Below are 13095 nucleotides of genomic sequence, written 5' to 3'. Positions count from 1 at the left end.
CAGTCCAGGAGACTAGACCATCTATGAGATTGATGGATATGATTGACTGCAAAGTAGAGTGAGACTGAAAAGAATATTGGAGCCAGACTTAGAAGGATTTTTGACTTTGTTGCTAAAGAATTTGTTGAAAAGGGTCAGAGTAAGAGTGCGTGTTGACTACTATTAGCTGCCCAAAGTATGACATAAAAGAGATGAGATCAGGCAACAGTTGGCTGATTTTCAATCAGGGGTAGAAGGAATGGAGAAAGACCAGAGATCTTAGTGGAACTGGGGAAGTCAAGTGCTTTGGATCTCAAGTAGTGAGAAATAAGACTGAGAAAGAGTTTGAGTAGCAGAGCTCCAAAAAGAATTCTCAGTTAAATAGCACCTCAGGCTTATAACATTCAGCTTAAGGGACATTTTGTTTCTGATAGCCTCAAGATAGTTGCCACTAATATGTGAGAGAGAATAACAAGAGAATGAAGTAGCAAAGAAATACACAGAAGTGAAAAAATATGCAGACTGGAGAACTATAGGGAGGAAAGAATTATTGGGTTACTAGTATCTGGGACTGACTGGAAGCAAATAGATCAGAAGTCCAATGACTTTCTGAGGGAATTATAGTGTCCAAAATCCACGAGACTAAAGTAAAAACAAAAGCCTCCAGACATGAGGAAAAAGACTGCGCATCACCCAGGCATCTTAGATTTTGAGCTGGATAGAGTAAATGGATGTACTGCTGGGTTTGTCTCCCTCAGGGAGAGAGTTAATGTGTGAGAGAAAGAGTGAAACATTCATTTGGTGACCAGAAAGGTAGAAAGACAGTTGCTGACTGACATATGTTCACTAAAACTCATTTTCTCTTTTTCCTAGCTATATAGGCTCTATTTTCCAGACTCTTCTGCAGTTAAGTATGGCCATTTGACTGAATCCCAGAAAATGAAGTGAACGCGGATGTATCATATAACGTATCCTGTTTCCCAACAACTTTTCATATGACCTCCTCCCCCATGCCTTTGCTTGTTGGATGAAAGAGAATCTGAAGATTTAAAAAAATGTGAAGATGTGCAAAAGAATCATGGCTTCCTGAAAGATTGAATACAATAGTCTTGAAAATCCAATCAGACCTGATTATATTGACAAGAATAAGAATAAACTGTTACTGTGTTAAGTCACTGAGATTATAGTTTTTTTTTTTTTTTTCCCTGTGATTGCAGAGGCTACCTTGACTAGTACATAAGTCTAGGAGCAAAAGGTAGTGAACTTGAAGGAATCCATGTCTAACGAACTAGGAGAAAAGCTCACAGGCCAGGAGGGAAGAGCTGCTTAATAAACCAGTTATAGTTAATTCGTGGTTTGGCCTACAGTCCAGTCTGGACACCCTAAGGCAGCTCCATTTGCTTGATAGATTGGCTAGTGGCTTATCTGTGATGGCTGGATGGATGGGTGTCTCTATCTTTGCTTTCATTCTCAAAGAGGCTATCTTCAAGCTTCAGTGGCTTTTTGCAACATGGTGGTCTCAGAGTTTGATGAGGGTGAGAGCAACCTGCAGGAATTCGTAAGGCCTTACTTGAAAGTGCTGTTAGCTGCTGTTGAGCTGGAGCTAACTCACAGCAACTCCGTGCACAGAGGATCAGTCTATTGTGATCCATAGGGATTTCACTGGCTGATTTTTGGAAGCAGATCGCCAGGCCTTTCCTCCTCTTCTGTCTTAGTCTGCAAACTCCATTAAAACTTGTTTAACATCAAAGCAACACACAAGCCTCCACTGACAGATGGTGGCTGCACGTGGGTACATTGGCCAAGAATGAAACCTGAGAATTTTGGAAGGTGAGAATTCTACCACTGACCCACCTATGTCCCCACTTGCTTGAAAATAGTACATTATTTCTGCTGCAAATCTCTTAGCCAAAGCAAATGAAATAGCCAGACCAGATTCAAGGGGTAGGGAAATAAACTCCATCTTTCAAGAGGAACTTGAAAGAATTTGTGAGTACTATTTATCTTCCTATGGTGTTGGTAAGGAATATTGAATATACCACGGACTGCCAGAAGAATGAACAGGTCTGTCTTGGAAGAAATACAGCCAGAGTGCTCCTTGGAAGTGAGGATGGTAAGACTTTGTCTCACGTACTTTGGGCACATTATCAGAAGGGACCAGTCCCTAGAGAAGGACATCATGCTTGGTAAAGTAAAAGGTCAGCAAAAAAGAGGAAGACCCTCAACAAAATGGATTGACACAGTGCCCACAACAATGGGCTCAAGCATAACAAGGATTGTGAGCATGGTACAGCACCAGGCAGTGTTCCCTCCTGTTGTGCATAGGGTCACCATGAGTCAGAACAAACTCAACAGCACCTAACAATAACAACATTTAGCTTCCACAAGCCCCTACAAAAGTGCCTGGAATATAGTAGGTGCTCAATAAATAGTTGTTGAATGCATGCATGAATGAATAGAGAGTGTGGTTGGAGCTCTGAAAAAGAAGGATAAAATATTAGCACAGCTGCTGTAGGGAAAGGAAAAAGGAATCAACCATGGGTAAGTAAAAGAATTGCTGAGCAGCACTGATGGTCCAGCTGAGCTTGAAAATCATAAATTTGTTTTAGAGCCAATTTTCTCCAACTGCATTTGGTAGCTTGGGAGCAGGCCCAGAGAAACAGATGGTTGGGTTGATCCAGGGCTAAGGATTGGCAATCTGCAAACTAGCAGTAGTGGGAGGTCAAGTCTGCCCAACTTGGTTCTGTGCCTTCTCTGCTCTGTACTCACGCAGGGACTGGTCACTAGCACTCCAAGGAAGGCTCTGCATCCTAAATTTTCGTGTTCAGTCCAGGCCATGGTCTGATACCAAGCCTGGCTTCCAGAGTAATTCAATTGAGTTTTTGACCTATGTGGTTCAGGTCGAGAGTAAAGTACAGATGAAGACAGGCACATGCACACATATGCAATCAGGAATTCCATTTGTATTCCTTCAAAGACATAAATGGGATTTGATTTTGGAATTCTTTTTTCTTTCCTTTGCAATTCTTTTGTATAGTGCTGGAGCCTGTCATTTCTCATTCCCACCACTCCTTTCTGACACTCCAGCCCTCAAGGGGAGCTGCCCTGTTCATATTCTCCCTCCTATTCTCCTCCAACTCTTGACGAAGGAGATCAATTCTTTTCTTTCTACTGGCTCACAAGCCCTTTCGTTTCTTCAGCTTCACGAAAGTCTAGGGAAGGATCTGGCAGAGACAGTCTTGTCTGCAGAAGTGGGAATGAGGGTGGAAATGAGAATGTGAGGTGTTGACTTCACAAGTACAGAGCCCTTTCAGGCAGCTAAGAGAGGATTAAGGATCCCTTGCGGTGCAATGGTTAAGCACTTTGCTGCTAACCTTTGGTGGTTCAAACCCACCAACTGCTCCATGGGAGAAAAGACCTGGCAATTTGCTCCCATAAAGACTATAGCTTAGGAAACCCTATGGGGCAGTTCTACTCTGTCTTATAGGTCGGATTCGACTCAGCAACAATAACAACAATAGCTACAAGAGAGGACTGATGACTGTGACTACTTCTTTCTTAGCATTTTTCTGTGTTTTTCTCTGTCAGACTAATTTTTATCTTCCTTTGTTGTTCTTGATATTTTAGACCCATACTTATTTCCTCAGTTTCCTTGACAAGATCAGTTACTAACTTCCCTTTGTTACAGAGCTCAGAAACAAATTATATTTTGCCCAAAGTTCCTAGCAGGATAAATCCCTGCCTCTATCCATCCTCCCTTTTTTCCTCTTCAGCACCCCTCCCAGGAAAAAATCCAGCAGAGATAAAGTAAACTGAAGAATCAAGAGTCTGGAGCTCGTTGTAGGAACTGAAGGAGAGGAAGACAAGAATGAGAGTCTTAGATGACTTTTCAGTGTGGGTGGTGGAGTTGTCTCAGATGATACCTGGAGACTACAGGAAGAGAAAACCATAAACCAAGTGCCAAGTTCTGAAAATATGTAGGGGGATGCACCACATATTGGTAGTTGTGGTTAGAGTGGTTAAGAGGGTAATCTCAATGGGTAGAGAGTTTAGAGGAAAGGGATAAAGTTGGTGGGTTGGGGTTATGGAAATAGCAGTGGGGAAGCAGGATAAAGCACCCTTTGCCTCTCTGATCTGAGGAGCCAAGTGGATATGAGAAAGCTACTCCTATTTGGAAGGATTAGAAGAAAATGAGAGAACTGACAAAATTTTAAACTGAAGAGGAGGAGGCAGTATTGAGAATAAAAGCTTTTCTCCTTAAATTTTATGTTGTCATTTCTCATAGCCAACTCTAATGCCCCTCAGGCAATGTGCTATCTCTGAGGGCAGTCTGAGAATCTCCAAGTTTGCACTTTCAGGTTGTAGATTTCAGGATAACAGTAAGAGAATATATTGTCTTCGGTTCTAAGAAAGTTACCTCGTCAGCACTTTAGAGACTCCAAAATGAATCTTTTAGTATAATTCCTTAATTATCAATGAATAAATAGATTTATTTATCCTTTCTTCAAATAATAATTGATGAGGGACAGAACTAGGTGTTGGGAAAATAAGGACAAATAAAATAAGATTATTGCCATTAAGCAGTGTATTGTCTTTTTACAGTAAAAGGCAAACAAATAATTAAGCATAAGTCGTAAGTCTTATAATAGAAGTAAGCATATTACTATAGGAACACAGAAGTGGGGCATCTAATCAGAGGTAGGGAGATGGGGTGGGCTCAGGAAAGACTTCAACGGAAAAAGAGGTCAGAGCTGTGTCTTTAAATATGTTAATGAGGTCAAAGTGTGTATGTGCGTGTGCACGTGTGTACACATATGTGCAAATACACATATACACTTGTGTCAGAAAAGGGGGAGACGACCGAGGTTCCAGAGGAAAAGGGAACACACTAATCGAATCATCTGTATTCCAACTCCACTTTATCCTGGGAAGTCATAGCCTCAATATTTGAATCAAGTTTAACTGGATCTCCAATGTGACAAGACTTTCCATTCTTTTCTTTCCGAAGGTAAGTGGAGCCAAGCCCAAGCTCAGATTTTGGCAACTGATTCTCTGTAAACTGTGCTACTCCCTGGACTAACCCTCTCTAAGGCTGTGAGGACACTTGTGTTATTGACTCAGTTTGATCACAGGACAGCTTGAAGGAAACCAGTATCAACATACCTCTCTTTGGTCAGACAGAAATCGCACGTCCATTCTATTTAATCAAAAGGGTCTTGAGTCTTAAATCTCGGGGCAGGCCAGTTTGCCTGTTATCTGATCATTGTGAAAGTTATTTTAAAAACCTCCCAAACAGAAACGATTGATTTTTTTTCTTTATTTTAGTGCTAACCATGCATGGATAGCAAATGATAGCAGCCTTATATAGTAGACATTTTGGGGGGAAAATGCACAGCACAAGAGGAGGCGTGGATGGTCATGATGCTCTGGTCAGCTCGGATGGGTAAGAAGAGAATTTATGTGACTTCCACTTGTATTACTGAATCTGCAACGCTGTTCTCCTCCTATTCGAAACTCCCAAATGCATTGTGTTGTTGCAGTGGGTAGATCTTCTTGTGCTGGGTTAGTTACAGCTCCTGAAAATAGAGAACAGGGGATGGCAAACCTTTTATCTGATGTTCACTAGAATTTGGACAATTGCAAAGTAGTTTTTAGTTCTTGGTCTACGGCCTTTGGTGGGATGCTAAAGTAGCATTTGTGATACCACAGCTACCTAACAAGAATAAGAGAGGGAAAAGTAGATGAGGATTTGATGAGGTACCAGTTTTTCAATTGTTAGTATTTTCATTTTTTAAAACAAAGGAAGATATAACAACTTTGAAAAGATATTTTATGCTCTGCAGGCTTGGTTTGATGGGGAGATGAGAATTCTCATTAAAATTGATAGACAGAAAGGCAAGGAATTTTAGTGAAAAGACTGGATACTTTCTTCTTAGGCAGATAAGAGTCAAGGCAGTTCTGCCCACTAGAAACTATTAAAGTAATTATTTCCTCTGAGAAGTTTTTAAAAAATGACTATTGACATTAAGAAGTACAAGAAGAAGTTCAGCTAGAATGCTCCTTAGAAGCAAGGATGATGAGACTTTGCCTCAGCTACTTTGGACGTGGTGTCAGGAGCGATCAGTCCCTGGAGAAGGACATCATGCTTGGCAAAGTAAAGGGTCAGTGAATAAGAGGAAGGCCCTCAATGAGATGGATTGATGAAGTGGCTGCAACAATGGGCTTAAGCATTAACAAAGTTCATGAGGATGGTGCAGGACCAGGTGGTGTTTTGTTCTGTTGTGCATAGGGTTGCTATGAGACGGAAATGACTTGAAGGCACCTAACAACAACAACAACATTGACATAAACTATTCTGAGTATCTACAAAAGAGTGCTAGTTTCATGCAAAAACCACATTTAGTTAAGCAAGGAAGGGGCTGTAATATGCACAATATGACAACTTTATAGGTTTTATGAAAATCTGTAGTGTTTATTCCATCAATCCATCAATTTTTATTGAGCACCTACTGCATGTTTTCTGTTGGGACAGATGGTACGACAATGAATAAAAAGATAAAATATCTATTCTCATAAAACTCTGAGTCCAACAGGGAGAAAGTTAGCAATTCAATAATGAATTAGTTATGATTATGAACATGTATGATCAAGGATACGTACAGAGTGCTAGAAGCATGCACAATAGGGTAAAGAAAAAATAGGGGAGTAGAATGAGATGAGAATAAAGGGTACCCAAGCAAAGATGTCCACATGTGCAAAGGCCCTGGGGTAGGAAGGCACTTAGTCTTATGGAAGGACTGAATGAAGACTAGTGTGTCTGGAGAAAGGATAACAAGAGGTAGAGTTGCACAAGGTAAGTTTGGAGAGGTAGGTTGATGCCAGACCATGGACATCACGGACTTGACATAAAGTTAAGGGGACTCCTAGAAAGGCTTTATGTGGGAAAGTGACATAATTAATAGGATTTTAACAAAGCATACTATTCTTGATTATGCAAGCAATTTTCTTTTCTATCAGACATACTTTTTCCATTTAATTTTTATTCTAATTTGCTTCACAGATCGTAAAGATAATTTGTATGTAACTGAAAGACTGCATTTTTCTTTGCTTGAAGTCATTGTGATAGATAAGAATTTACAAATAGCAAATCTTCTGCTGGATTTAGTTATCTGGTATTTTAGGGATTAGAAACGGCAGATCTCTTATCAGTGACCAAATACCACATAACAGAAATGCAACTAGAGAAATTTTTAACTAAAAAAAAAAAAACAGTGATGTGTAGCTGTGATGGAACTGAGGTGAATATCAAAACTACCTACAAAAAGCAGAAGCCTATATCACAGGTTTTTCAATTCTAAAGGAAAAATGAGATTCCAAATACTGATAATGCTATCTGAATACCTCATTCAGCCAATTATGGGTGGGAACTCAAATACTATTGAATTAGAAGGTCCTGTGGAAAGGGGATTCATACTAGGTTAAAGACAAGTTGTCCAAACTCTAATATCTATGAAGGGCTCACCAGGAGTTCTTGTCTCAACTGATTGTACTCAAAACTCCAGATTCTCCAGGACGGTCTTGTTATAAAATATTCTCTTGGCTTTTAGGTACACTGATACTTTCAAGACAACCATGTGTCTCACTCTTGGTTTAAGAAATATAACCACTATATTAAGTGGCATCAGGAATTCTTCTTTCCTCCCTACTGCCACAGTCTAGAATTTTCTCTCTTCCATTTTCCCTGAAAACCTGAATTCAAATCACTGGGACCCCAGTCCATAAATTAAATGTCCAATACAACTCACCTCTGTTTTAACCTCTCTTTGAAGATGACTCTTTCCTTAGTCTCCTAGACTCTCTAAGCCTAGATATACAAATTCATGCGTAACTATGATTGTGAATAGTAAGGGGGAAAAAAAAATAGGGGCAGCACATGGGTTGAAGGCATTTCAATCCTGGTTTTCTTAACAGTTGTTGTTGTTAGGTGCAGTGGAGTTGGTTCTGGCTCACAGTGACCCTGTGTACAACAGAACGAAACACTGCCCAGTCCTGCACCATCTTCACAATCATGGCTATGTTTGAGCCCATTGTTGCAGCTACTGTGTCAATCCATCTTGCTTTCCCTGACCCTCCACTATACCAAGCATGATGTCCTTCTCCAGGGACTAGTCCCTCCTGATAACATGTCCAAATTATGTGAGATGAAGTCTTGCCATCCTTACTTCCAAGGAGCACTCTGGCTGCATTTCTTCCAAGACAGGCTTGTTGGTTCTTCTGGCAGTCCAGGGTATATTCAATATTCATCATCAACACAATAATTTAAAGGCATTAATTCTTCTTCAGTTGTTCCTATTCATTGTCCAGTTTTCACATGCATATGAGGCGATTGAAAATGCCACACCTCAGGTCAGGCATACCTTAGTCCTCAAAGTGACATCTTTGCTTTTTAGCACTTTAAAGAGGTCTTAACAGTACTACTATTTAAATGTCTTAGAAAATGTCAATCATGCTGTGAGCCTTATTTGGGGACACAAAAGAAGGGGAAAAGCTATTAATCTGCTTTACTTTGTAATTTTCCAAGGGACAAATATTACTGAAATATTCTAAAATATTTCATTTTAGAAAGCCATTCCTATGTTAAATGCTTTATAGACATTACCTTATTTAATCTTCACAACCACCCTGCAAGGCTGTACTAACATTTTTTTCTCACATTACAGGTGAGGAAACTGAGGCTTAGAGAGGTTAAAGGAACTGATCTAAAGTCATTTGATTATTAAATGAATGTTGTTCCTCTTTAGTCCCTGAGTGGTGCAAATAGTTAACATGCTTAGCTGCTAACCAAAAGGTTGGTGGTTTGAGTCCACCCAGAGGTACTTTGGAAGAAAGGCCTGGTCATCTACTTCTAAAAAATTAGCCACTGAAAACCTTTTGGAGCAGAGTTCTACTCTGACACACATGGGACCACCGTGAATTGCAACTGCTTAGTCTGACTCAGAAGTCTGTACTGTAAACTACTAACTATCAAGGGGATAACAGGTGAGCTGATCTGTGACCAAGAGATGTCCCTAGAGGTTGCATGAGCCTCCTCAATCCTTGGGACATCTTCTCCATTCTGCTGTACCCTATTGGATCTGTCCTCTTGTCACTGGAGCTGAGCTTGCCGTGGCCTGGAAAAAAAAAAAAAAAAACAGCAATGGCTTACAATAGCTTCTTTGGCAGGGCTCGAGGGCTTAGAGCTGTAGTGAGTAGTGTATGCAAATAAAACATGGAACAGCCTACTGAGATACAAGTCCCAGCAATGTTGCTGCAGAGAGCCAACGAAGCAAAGTGACTCTGGCAGGAAGTAACATGGACACATTGAGCTAACCCAGTGGTGGCCACCAACCATCTTTTTGGTAAAGTGTGCAAAAGATTCGCATGTATCAGATGTCACAGCCGGAAAATGGTCTTATGTTCAATATGAAAAACACAGACCTTTAATGCTTATTTTGTGTCAGCATCTGTTATTAAATGCTGTTGTTGTTAGGTGCTCTTAAGTCAACTTCCACTCATAGTAACCCTATATGACAGAGTAGAACTGCCCGTAGGGTTTTCTAGGCTGTAATCTTAATGGGACCAGATCACCAGGTCTTTCTCCTATGGACTCACTGGGTGGGTTCAAATCACCAATCTTCCAGTTAGCAGCCAAGTGCCTAACCATTACGCCACCAGGGTTCCCTATTAAATGAACTGGTATATATGAAATGCCTCCCAGTGCTTGGACAGGAACTATCTCTAGAATCAAGGGTTCCTCTTTCCACTGATCACAGATTGTAAAAGGCAATTCCTTAAGACCAAAAGCTCATAGTTTCAACTGAAGACTACCTCTGTGCATGCATGCAGTAGAACTACAGACAATAAAATATTAATTCTTTTCTCTCCTCAGTTGTTAATGAAGCCCACCTGTCAAGTCATAAGCAATGGCTCCAGGGTTTGGGGAGAGCTTCTGGCTGAACATTTTGTTCCTTGGACCCACAACCTTTCCCCTACTACCAGAATATTTAAACGAACCAACCTGCTTTTGCCTGAATGACCCAGGTAACAACCTACTTTAGCTGGAACTGCTTAGATTTTTCAGCTAAAAATGGCTTATTTCCATGAGTCACCTGGATAATTGCCTTATTCTGCTGGCCCACTTAGCGGGGTGGGCCAGCAGGTGTTAAACATAGGTGTCAGTAAGGACCTCATTGTTTTCCACTCTACGGAGAGCGCTGTGACAGTTTCTTAATGCCTGCAGAAGTGTATCATAGAGTCACTTTCAGCCCTTGGACCTTCTTCTTTTAGGTGGATTACCTTTGTCATATGACAAAAAAGCCCCCCTCTGTCTTTGTTTGTTGGAGAATTTCCTGTACTCTGTGTGTGTGTGTGCAGCTTTGTGGTTCTGAAGAAGGAATAAATCAGCAAGTACTTACTGAATACCTGCTGCACGAGCCCTGGGCGGGATACAAAAGGAGAGAAAGATGATCTTTTCTTCAAGGTGTGGCTGCTTAGGGAGATTGACGCATATAAACTATTAGAAAGTGCCCGCAAATTTATCATTGACCTGTTTGGAAGTGTAAAGAGAGTTGTTAGCTGTCATAACCTCATGACAGCCCTAAGGACAACAGAAGAAAATGCCACATGCTCCTGCACCATCCCCATGATGGGTTAGGGATAACAGCATTGTGCTCCATAGGGTTTTCATTAATGGGCTTTTGGAAGTATATTGCCAGACCTTTCTTCCTAGTCAGTCTTAGCCTGGAAACTTTGGTGAAACCTGCTCAGCATCAGAGCAACACACAAGCCTCTACTGACAGATGGGTGGTGGTTGGCCATGAGGTGCCTTGATTGGGATTTGAACCGGGCATCCTGCATGGAAGATGGGAATTCTAATGCAGAACCACCAATGACCTCTGTAATTTGAGAAGGATGAATGAAAGGTGAAGAAAGACAATATGGTTAGAGAAATCCCCAAGAGGGCTCACCCTTGATTGCTTAAAGTATATGTATATTTTTCTTTCTTTTTTTTTCAAACATGTTGTATTGTTTACTTTTACCAAATAGAACCAATTATCCCAGAGATGGCACCACCACTGAAGACAGAGTTGCCTGTCTTACTTAGAGTGTAGCTCAGAATTTTACAGATTTTGTAGAATTTTGTAGAATCTACAGATCTACAAAAGAAAGACAGCAGACAGCTTTGGCTATAAATACACATGAGGTCTTTGAAAAACAATCCACCTTATACTTTCCTTTTTGACTAGGTTTTTCAGATGTTCTTAGAAACACAAAATAAATAAAAAGTACACAAAATAAATAGAAAATAAAAAATAACCATCGCCGTTGAGTTGACTCTGACTCACAGTGGCCCTATAGGACAGAGTAGAGCTGCCTCATAGGGTTTCCAAGTCTGTAAATCTTTATGGAAGCAGACTGCCACATCTTTCTTTCCTGCCACATCTTTCTCCTGAGGAGTGGATGGTAGATTTGAACTGCCAACCTTTTATTAGCAGCTGAGCGCTTAACCACTGTGCCACCAGGGCTCATTAAACAGAAAATATTACAGACACAAGAAAGGGAAGGGGGACTGCCTCATAAGGAATGGTCAACAGTGAAAAACTAAATCTAATATGATTTTTCTTGACAATTCACTTATATGTAAAAAATGGTATAGAGTACCCTAGCTTCAGTTTTAAATTTCAATTATTTTAATTTGTTGCCATGAAATAATGAAGCAATTTTTTTCTGTATGTGTATGTATTTTTGTTGTTGTTATGGTTGTTCATTTTTTTTTTTTCTCCTGACTGTAAAATGATAAGATTTCAAAATTAAGTGGCAGGATGAACTTTTTTGTTTTGTTTTTAATTTTAAACAGAGATTTGAACTTTGATGTAAGAGCTTATTATTTCTATGCTTAAAAACCTGAAAACCAAACCTATTGCCATCAAGTTGATTCCCACTCCCAGCGACCCTATAGGACAGAATAGAATTGCCCCATAGAGTTTCCAAAGCTGTAATCTTTATGGAAGCAGAGTGCCACATCTTTCTCCTGTGGAGTGGCTGGTAGGTTCAAATCACAGACTTTTCAGTTAGCGGCCCATTATTTAATCACTGCACCACCAGGGCTCCTCGTTTTGTGCTTGCACCATTTAAATTCTCTGGCTTGGAACGTTTAGGCTTGAGATCAATGTCATGAACACAATTTTGAAGGTCAGGTTGGTGAACCACCAAAAATATCTGACAGCTCTAAAAGGGAATATTTACATCTGGCTCATGGCATCGTGTTCTCTGCTGTGATGAAGTCAGGTGGAATAAAAGGAGCAGTGTGAGCTGAACCTGGATAGAACTTGGCATCTTGACCCCAGAGGCCTTTATGCCTCTTTTTATCTTCCATTCTCTCCTGCCTCCCACCATGTGGGAGGAACAACCATAAAAATCCACCGACTTTCTGCAGGGGCCCATGGCCTGGTTTCCCTGTAATACCTGTTTATACATGAGTCAATCCAAAATTAACTTCAGGGACAGCAGGAGATTCCTGACCTTGTGAATTCAAGTATGAAATGCGCTAGAATGTGTGATTAGCCAGATTGCTTCTTCTATTTAGTTGGGTTGCTAGTTATTTAAGAATGAATTGTATGACTATCTTTTATTTCAGGAGCCCTGGTGGTGCAGTGGTTAATTTCAATCTTGGTTTTTGAATACCACCCTGCCCCTCCCCCCCCCCCAAAAAAAAACCTGTTGCCGACACATCAATTCCGACTCATAGCGACCTTATAGGACAGAGTAAAACTGCCCCAGAGAGTTTCCGAGGAGCACCTGGTGGATTCAAACTGCTGACTTTTTGGTTAACAGCAGTAGCTGTTAACCGCTACACCACCAGGGCTGTTTCTGAGTAGGTCTTCTATAATGCGGTGGCCAGCATTCTTGTCACTAGAAGTATGGTTATTAAACACCACTTGCTCTTTTTTTGATGATTTTGATTTCATAGAATCCTGTTGTTGTTGTGTTAGGTGCCATTGAGTCACTTCCAACTCATACCGACCCTATAGGACAGAGTAGAACTGCCCCATGTGGTTTCCAAGGAGCGGCTGGTGG

At 40.7% G+C, this 13095-nt stretch overlaps 1 long non-coding RNA gene across 49 annotated transcripts in view; it reads left to right on the top strand.

Moving 5' to 3' along the window:
• Positions 1–10844, top strand: part of LOC111753149 (uncharacterized) — a 416755-nt gene extending 405911 nt beyond the window's left edge. For 31 of the 49 annotated variants that reach the window (XR_010321770.1, XR_010321751.1, XR_010321742.1 and 28 more), the window contains one exon: positions 853–10841. This is a non-coding gene — a long non-coding RNA (uncharacterized LOC111753149). Of the gene's footprint in view, positions 1–852 lie in introns of all 49 variants that reach the window. The other 18 variants (XR_010321746.1, XR_010321732.1, XR_010321771.1 and 15 more) reach the window with 3 other exon arrangements.
• Positions 10845–13095: the final 2251 nt, after the last annotated feature.

The sequence above is a fragment of the Loxodonta africana genome, chromosome 4 (genome assembly GCF_030014295.1).
Source record: "Loxodonta africana isolate mLoxAfr1 chromosome 4, mLoxAfr1.hap2, whole genome shotgun sequence".
NCBI classification, from domain to species: domain Eukaryota; kingdom Metazoa; phylum Chordata; class Mammalia; order Proboscidea; family Elephantidae; genus Loxodonta; species Loxodonta africana.
This window is presented reverse-complemented; position numbering and strand designations above follow the sequence as displayed.